The sequence below is a fragment of the Mytilus edulis genome, chromosome 3, assembly GCF_963676685.1.
Source record: "Mytilus edulis chromosome 3, xbMytEdul2.2, whole genome shotgun sequence".
Classification (NCBI taxonomy): domain Eukaryota; kingdom Metazoa; phylum Mollusca; class Bivalvia; order Mytilida; family Mytilidae; genus Mytilus; species Mytilus edulis.
In genome coordinates, this window is record NC_092346.1 from 78,217,222 (window position 1) to 78,226,943 (window position 9,722).

Here is a 9,722-nt window from a genome sequence, read left to right on the forward strand (position 1 = left end):
GGTATTATATTACAAATTTGCTTTAAATAATGATGGAAAGATTTGAAATATTAATCCCAACAGGTTTTCTTTCTAGTTCTGTAAACATTTTCGAAAAATTCCCTTTTGACCAATACAGACGATTAGCACACCCTTCAATTTGAGAATTGACTAAACTCTCCGTCTTGTAATATAATAAAAGAAAATCCATCATGTAAATTGCTATGATTGTTTGTAAAAATAACGGAATTTGATGCGACTGTCATAAAAGTGAGAGGTTTAGCGCTATATAATCTGGTTCAATCCACCATTTTCTACATTTGAAAATGCCTGTACCAAGTCAGGAATATGACAGTTTTTGTCCATTCGTTTGATGTGCTATATCCTTTGATTTTGCATTTTGATCAGGGACTTTTAGTTTTGAATTTTCCTTGGATTTCAATATTTTTGTGATTTTACTTTTTTTTATTAGGACATATTTTTACTGTTGCCACAAATCAAGATTGATATGATTGTTTTTTATCAATAAAAAAATATTGATCATTCTCTGATGAAAGATGATATGAAAGCAAAAGGACTACTTTTTAATTAAAAAAAGTATATCTTAAATATATCAACTAATTTAAATACTACGTATGTATAACGTGACCGGGTTAGTATACTTGTATTTTTGATGTTCTACTAGCAAATGCCAAAATTTTCTATAACGTATGATACAATGAAAAAACCCTTCAAGGATTTATAAACAAGTGTTTGTAGTTTTAAAAGTTGGAACGAAGAGAGCGGGTGAATTTATTCATTATACCAAATTCCTTCACGAAAACCATGATATTTAGACAATTAGAAAATGAGTAAAGCATATTTGTTTGAAACAAAGTCAAGGAAGTTTAGCTTTTTAACACATTACATGACTTTGCGACATAGATTAATTGTCATCTTCCCACGGAATAGCCTACGTAATACACAATTACCTTCTGTAATAACTGATTGAGTGTCCTGCAGACTAAAAATATAAAAAAAGGTACACAATTCAAATTTGTTTCTGAAGATATCGTTTAAATTTATCTAAAATTCTAACAAACGATTTGAATAATGTTTGAAAACCAATTATGTAAAACCATTATTACTAAAGAAGATCTAACCATGATGTTAAGATGTTTATCCTAATTTCCTAATAATCCTTACTGTTGTTATTATGCCTGTCTTTTGTCAGGATTTTCAGAAAACATTGGTTGTCTTTGTTTGATGTCTGCCGTATTTGTATTCCTTAATTCTTTTTTAACTTAAATCAGGCTGTTAGTCAAGTAAGGGTCTTTTATCACTTACTCTACGGTTTTGGCGTTGTTAATTTTGTAAGGTCGTACAGTGACCGAGAGTTGTTTACATCGTTGTATTTTGGGTTCTGGGGGCTGATTGTCTCGTTAGCAATAGTATTACATCTCTAGTTATATGTCTTAAATGGTTATTTGTAATTTTTTTAAGACAACATTTCCCTTTATACCAACAATATGAAACGGGTATGTAAATATAACATTCATATCTTAAGAAACCTGTTTCCTGCAATATCAAATGTAACAGAGCTTACAAAAATGTTTTTACAGGAGTTGTATAGGGGTTTGTGTTGCTAATCATTAGGTCTCTGTAGTATTTAGTTTGTTTTCTTGTAATTGTTCATTTCTTATTTCGAATGCACTAAACTCGCTTATACACTTGGTTCTGTTGTTTCCTTTTTTTTATCTTCTACCCTTTAAAACCGTTACGATCTACTGATATTAATAACCCACTGCTGTGCATATATATCATAACTACTCTACCTTTCAGTTGTTATAAAATCGCAACCATAACCAACACGACATCTCAAACACAAGTAAACCAATTTAAGAAATATTACCAATTCTTAATCGTTTTTTTGTTTATGAATTACTTATTCATGTGCCTAAGTAATTATTTTATGTAGAACAATTCAATTTTTATCGATTTACAGCATCCATACTTGATTGTATGATTAAAAGTACCTTGGTTCCTAGCTCAACCATACACTTTTTTAACCTTCCAAAACATAGTAAAAATAACAAAAATACCGAAGTCCGTGGAAAGATCATTACGAAAGGTCTTTTATTCAAATGACATAACCACAGTCACCTTATTGTTACATTTAGGCTTAACTATAAGAATTTTACTGTGTTTTACATTTACGACATATCATTGTTAATATCAGTTTTCCGATGTATCATTTATGTTATCTGAAACATTAAAAGAGGGACGAAAGATACCAAAGGGACACTCAAACTCATAAATCTAAAACAAACTGACAACGCCATGGCTAAAAATAAAAAGACAAACAGAAAAACAATAGTACACACGACACAACATAGAAAACTAAAGAATAAACAACACGCACCCCACCAAAAACTAGGGGTGATCTCAGGTGCTCCGGAAGGGTAAGCAGACCCTGCTCCACATGTGGCACCCGTCGTGTTGCTTAAGTGATTACAAATCCGGTAAATAGTCTAATTCGGTAGGTCATATTCATGAAAGGGAAGGGGATTGTAGTTACGACGTAAGGAACATATCCGATATCATTTGTGAAACGGTTATTCCATAACGGTCAACCAACTCGTGATGGCGTCCGTAAAATTTACGAAGGGATGATTTCAACTTCACCATTTGGAACTCTTGGTTTAATAGCTTCATAGTGTGTTTTTGCATTTAGAAATTATGTCCCCAGTCTTTGGTTTGGTTCGTGTTGCTCAGTCTTTAGTTTCCTATGTTGTGGTTTGTGTACTTATGTTTATCTGTTTTTTTTTTTTAAACAATTGAGTTTGATTTAATTCCACTTTAGTACCTTTCGTCTCTTCGTTTCTCTGTTTCTACCTATTGTATGTGTTGACGCCGTTATATTATAAAAAAGTTAAAATCTGTTATAAATAAAAAGTAAAATGACAAAAGTACTCAACTCCGAGGAAAATTAAAACGGAAAGTCCCTAAGCAAATGGAAAATACATAATAGCTCAAACGCATCAAACAAATGGATAACAACTGTCATATTCCTGACATGGTACAGGCAATTTCTAATGAACAAAAGGGTGGATTAAACCGCTAAGTAAAATTCATTGTAAATTTGTACATTTTATATATTACGGATGCCATCACGAGTTGGTTGACCGTTATGGAATAACCGTTTCACACATGATATCTGATATGTTCCTTACGTTGTAACTTCAATTCCCTTCCCTTTCATGAATGTGACCTACCGAATTAGACTATTTACCGGATTTGTTATCATATAAGCAACACGACGGTTGCCACATGTAGAGCAGGATCTACTTACCCTTCCGAAGCACCTGAGATCACCCCTAGTTTTTGGTGGGGTTCGTGTTGTTTATTCTTTAGTTTTCTATGTTGTGTCATGTGTACTGTTGTTTATCTGTTTGTATTTTTCATTTTTAGCCATGGCGTTGTCAGTTTATTTTCGATTTATGAGTTTGACTGTCCCTTTGGTATCTTTCGTCCCTCTTTTAAAGGAACAATTACAACTGCTACAACCAACATTATAATAGACTTCTTTGCGTTGATGTTCGAAGTTGGTACCAAATGTTCCTAATGAACATTCTGAATTAAAAATGTATGCAATTATGGTGCTTGTAATGATTTAATGTTGCTTAAATATAACAAATGGTATATGCATTTTAATTAACTGCTTGTCCATTAAAGCATGAAATAATGCTGATAGAAGGAATCTTATTTCTTTAATTATCTGACCGATTGTTTTTGCAGGTAAACTACTTGCTCTTTCCAAGTGAAGTTATATAATTGTAATATCATTAAATTGGTATCAATCATTGTGTTTTTAAATAAATTGAATGGCTTTTTGAATTTCAACACATTCTGCGGATTCATTATCAATGCATATATATACTATTTATTTACACTAACCTGTGCAAACATCCTTCTTTGGATTTTCAATGTAACCTTGGCAGCAATAAAGAAGTTTCATTCATTCGGTCTGAAAAAACACCCGGGAAAAGTGAAATAACAAAAATAACGAACTCCATAGAAAATTCAAATTGGAACGTCACTTATAAAATGCAAAATAAAACGATACTAAAAGCACGGAGTAAAAATGTATTTTCAACATTCAAAAGCACAACAATAAAATCCAGAAAAATAGGATACGATGAGCTATAAATCTGTTCTTGCCGAGTATATATATGCAACACATCTAATGTATTTCATCCTTGTTATTGTTTCTTTTCATTACATGTTGTACTTGTCAACAACTAAGTCCATCTTTTCTTTCTCTGGCTTGCGTACAATGCGGCCATTCTAAGAGTTCTCAGTTTGAAATAAGTAACGGCCTCGATTTTCCTTGACGACATCCATAAAGACATGTATGTTAGGGTGGTGTGAATATAAATGTTCGTTGAAATACGAATGATACAATTCTGGGCTGTTATAAGTCCTCTTTCAATTTTATGTATGGCCATTATTAATCAAATAATTGACTCCTCGGCCTTAAAGATATTCGTTTGTTGTTTAATTCTGTTTAAATATGAATGTGTATTAAGTGTTGATATATCATAATAATATTTGTTCTTTTAATTTTCTTTAAAATTATTATTTTGTAGACAACTTTGGTTTATTAATTAAAAAAACTTACAAAATTTTGTCGCAAACACCTACACCAATTTCCTTGAGACTATACATCATTAACTCTATTGATATATGAATAAGCAAAAAGACAACTTTTTCATTGAAAAACATAATCGATCTGAAGTTTTAATTTATAATTTTCATTTTACTGTGATTCATAAACGATAACAGAGATTAACAACAGGATTTATTCTTGGTAGTTAAACTAGGGAATATTTCCTTGGTTCCAAACAATTGTCACACATATTAGTGTGGCTACCTAATTGGTTGACCGTGTGTGCCAGTGTTTGTTTGGCCGAAAAATCGTTCTACGAGTATTTTTCACATCAGACCTGTACCAAACACTTAAAATTAACAGTGTCGTTATTTGCTTTTTGCTTTAAATGTTCAATGTTGGCATATTGGATACACTATTAGTATGAAACACATGAAACACATTCTGCATGATGTGATTTAAATATGCGAGATGAGAAGGTTTCTGAGAACCGCTATGTGTGGTCTTTTTTCTAGTTCTTTCTATGTTTTAATGTGGTGACCAATCCTAATATAGGTTTGTCCATAAAAACAGTAAATCTAGGAGCATATTTTCATCAATGTATCATGAGTGAAATATTTCTTTAAATGTTCGTAACTGCTTTTTAGAAGATATCTTATAGTTTCTATGTGATGAAAATGTCTGACATGGTGCTTGTGGCTAGATGAAATAGAAATTACACTATTCGAGGTCTTGTTAATTAAACAAATAACCTTGTAAATCCAATTAATTTGACTTAAGTCAAATAAGAATTATTTACACAGTATTTGAATGGGAACAGGTTTTACAAACTTATTCTTGTTCAAGGGTTTTATTATGTGGATAGAACATAATCGAACCATGTACGATTAAGTTGTGTTGCTGTACGAAAATACAAATATAAATACAAATTAAAACAAATAACAAATGATTGATAAAAGTTGTCTAGGCCTTGTGAGTTTTGTCCTTTTCAAAATGAGAAACACATGCATAAATGGATCACCAAGCTTACGCAATTCTATCTAGTAAGCCGTACAGATGTTTTGAAATTGTTTTGCGAAACCACTTATTGCTAGTAGAAAAAAATTGGTATATTTGAATGTGTCTTTTTTATTTGAATATCTTGGTTGAAAATGTTTGGTTAAAATGTAAATAAATTTATCACCATTTAAAGAAAGTTGAGAATGGAAATGGGGAATGTGCCAAAGAGACAACAACCCGACCATAGAAAAAAACAACAACAGAAGGTCACCAACAGGTCTTCAATGTAGCGAGAAATTTCCGCACCCGGAGGCGTCCTTCAGCTGGCCACTCAACAAATATATACTAGTTCAGTGATAATGAACGCCATACTAATTTCCAAATTGTACACAAGAAACTTAAATTAAAATAATACAAGACTAACAAAGGCCAGAGGCTCCTGACTTGGGACAGGCGCAAAAATGCGGCGGGGTTAAACATGTTTGTGAGATCTCAACCCTCCCCCTATACCTCTAGCCAATGTAGAAAAGTAAACGCATAACAATACGCACATTAACATTCAGTCCAAGAGATGTCCGAGTCTGATGTCAGAAGATGTAACCAAAGAAAATAAACAAAATGACAATAATACATAAATAACAACAGACTACTAGCAGTTAACTGACATGTCAGCTCCAGACTTCAATTAAACTGACTGAAAGATTATGATTTCATCATATGAACATCAGGCACAATCCTTCCCGTTAGGGGTTTAGTATCATACCATCATAACATATATGAGAAGAACATAACCCGTGTCATGCCAACAACTGGTTTTTCAATAAATGTGTTTAGTTCCGATGCAAAGACCCTATAAGTGAATCAATATTAACGCCAAAATGTGCAATCTTTAATGAAAGAGGGACGAAAGATACCAAAGGGACAGTCAAACTCATAAATCTAAAACAAACTGACAACGCCATGGCTAAAAATGAAAAAGACAAACAGAAAAACAATAGTACACATGACACATGACACAACATAGAAAACTAAAGAATAAACAACACGAACCCCAACAAAAACTAGGGGTGATCTCAGGTGCTCCGGAAGGGTAAGCAGATTCTGCTCCACATGAGGCACCCGTCGTGTTGCTTATGTGATTACAAATCCGGTAAATAGTATAATTCGGTAGGTCACATTCATGAAAGGGAAGGGGATTGTAGTTACGACGTAAGGAACATATCCGATAAAATTTGTGAAACGGTTATTCCATAACGGTCAACCAACTCGTGATGGCGTCCGTAAAATTTACGAAGGGATGATTTCAACTTCACCACTTGGAACTCTTGGTTTAATATCTTCCTTGTGAGCAGTAACCCCCTATCAAGAAATGACCTGACAACATAAAAACTGTTTACATGGATGATGCTTCAAATCTTGGTGGTGATAGTTTCAATAATCTTACATTAAAAGTTTATATATAGATGTGAGTTGTCTGTTTACTCATCTTCATTTCACAAAGAATGCATATATAATTAGGCTATAATCGTTTCTCATTTGAATATACTACTTGTAAACTACATTCAATTTCTTATCATTAACATTTAATTTCTTTGTGTGGCTTTATACTTAAAATAATTGCCTGATTGGTTTTCAGTTTTAAGAAGTCAAATATACGCTTCACAATTTTGTCTTGCTCCAGAACTATCTAAATAGAAGTTTAAATATATAAGCTCTGCTTATGAACATAGAAAATAAGAAAATTTCAAACTAAGATGGAAAGAATACAGTTTAAAAGAAGGTTATTTTAATTATATAACACTAGATACACCCATCAAGAATGCTAAAATACACATTTTACACACCAGACGAGCATTTTTCTAGAATCAACAGCTCACGTCCCTGCATTGCAAACTGCATCATATATTCCGGTCATTTCATGAATTTGGATTAATATAATATATGGTTCAAGGACAACTATGCCTAGGTATATCTATATTTTATATTGGATGGTTTTCTATCAGGATGTAATTCCTACGTCATAACTGAATCATTTTGTTTGAAAGGATGAGTTCAAGTTTAAAAAAGGAAATAATTTGTGTTGTATGTTATGTTCTCTATGCAAATTATTATTGGAAATACCATCCGTAGTGAAAACATTGTGACTATATCCTCTTCCAATTCAGCTCTATTATGATAAGGGTGCAGGAATTTTTTAATGTCACATCAAACAATAATTTTTAGAGAAATAAATGTATTGTCTTTGAATTTTACCTACGTAAAAAGTGGGTTTTGCTGTCTCAAAGTGAGTTAACCTGACGATGCTATTGTAATTATAGATCGATTCAAACAAAATATTGTACTCTGATACGCATTGAAATTAATCTCTTAAACATAATTTACACGTGTTGGGCTCTTTTTTGGTATTTTCCTTTATCAAAGTTATTTGATTGTGCTATTCGTCTAATTGTTGGATAAATGACTGATGAAAGGCATCACATAGTCTAATCCTATTAATAATACTAGATCATATCGTAAATAAATTTCCCTTTTGAAAGGTACCTGAAAGTGAAAAAACTGTACTAATCTCAATCAAGTTTATTCCATATCTCATTAAAATTCATACTGTAAAATTAGAACCGGTGGTCTTTTAGCAAATCACGTTATTTTAAGTGAACATTTTTGCCTTCAAATCCGAGGCTAGATTTTATGAAATTTTGTCACCTGTTTTTGTATATATGAAAGGAACTAATAAAATTGAGATTAGAAACGGAGAATGTGTCAAAGAGACAACTGTGTAACTCGACCATAGACATACAACAGCCGAAGGCCACGAATGAGTCTTCACTGTTACGAGAAACACCCTCACCCGAAGGCGTCCTTCAGCTAGCCCCTAACCAAATATGTATACTAGTTCAGTGATAATGGACGTCATACTAAACTCCGAATTATACACAAGAAACTAAAATAAAAAATCATACAAGACTTACAAAGGCCAGAGACTCCTGACTTTGGACAGACGCAAAAATGCGACGGAGTTAAAAAGTTGCAAGAGAACGCACTTACTTATCATTATTTGTTTTTGTTGTTGGACATTTTTGAATTAAATGGTTCTAATAGTTTTTTGAAACTACAAATTTAATTGATTTTATGGTTTTCGTTTAAGAGTGTTTTAGTTAAAGAGATTAATAATATGAATAGAATAATCATTTACAAGCAAGGAAAGTTAGGAAATAAAATCTTTAACCCTGTTTAGCTAGTTTAAAAACAATTTAGAATAAAACAACTTTCAAGTTGCGATAACTCCATCTAAAATGGTCAATATTATGGTTTTAATTCAAGTCAATTACAACAAAAAACAGACATGTATTTTATCGTTTCTATTTTTAAATGAAATTGTCGAATACCGAATGTCTTTTTGGGGACGCCGAGTAGTGTCATTGATTCACCTTTTCTTTAAAATTATATATGCAGCTGTAAATAGAAGTTCTTTCATTTTAGAAATAAAGGCAACAGTATTATACCGCTGTTCAAAACTCATAAATCTATGGACAAAAACACAATCGGGGTAACAAACTAACACTGAGGGAAAAGCATTAAATATTAGGGGAGAACAACGACACAACATTAAAATGTAACACACACAGCAACGGACTAAGCATTAGACAAAGTCCGATGAAAATAATCAATATAACAACAAAACCAAATACATGAATTTGGGATATAAAAGTACCGTGACACGTCTTATAGTAATGTGAATTCACACTCAAATATAGGAGAAAACAAACGATACAACGGAAACACAAGGTAAAAATGTTACACACACAGAAAAGAACTATGATATAACAATGGCCATTTTCCTGACTTGGTACAGGACATTTTTGAAACAAAAAATGGTGGGTTGAACCTGGTTTTGTGGCATGCCAAACCTCGCACTTTGATGGCATTGTTAAATATAACAATATAAATATAATATATAAACTCGTTATCAAACTTATTTCGATGATTGATAATTTTAATTTAAAAAAACTAGAAAATAAATATATGGTTCTTTTCCTGCCAAATTTTTTTAAAATATTTTGCCACATATTTCATGTTTATCAAACGCTCAAAAATA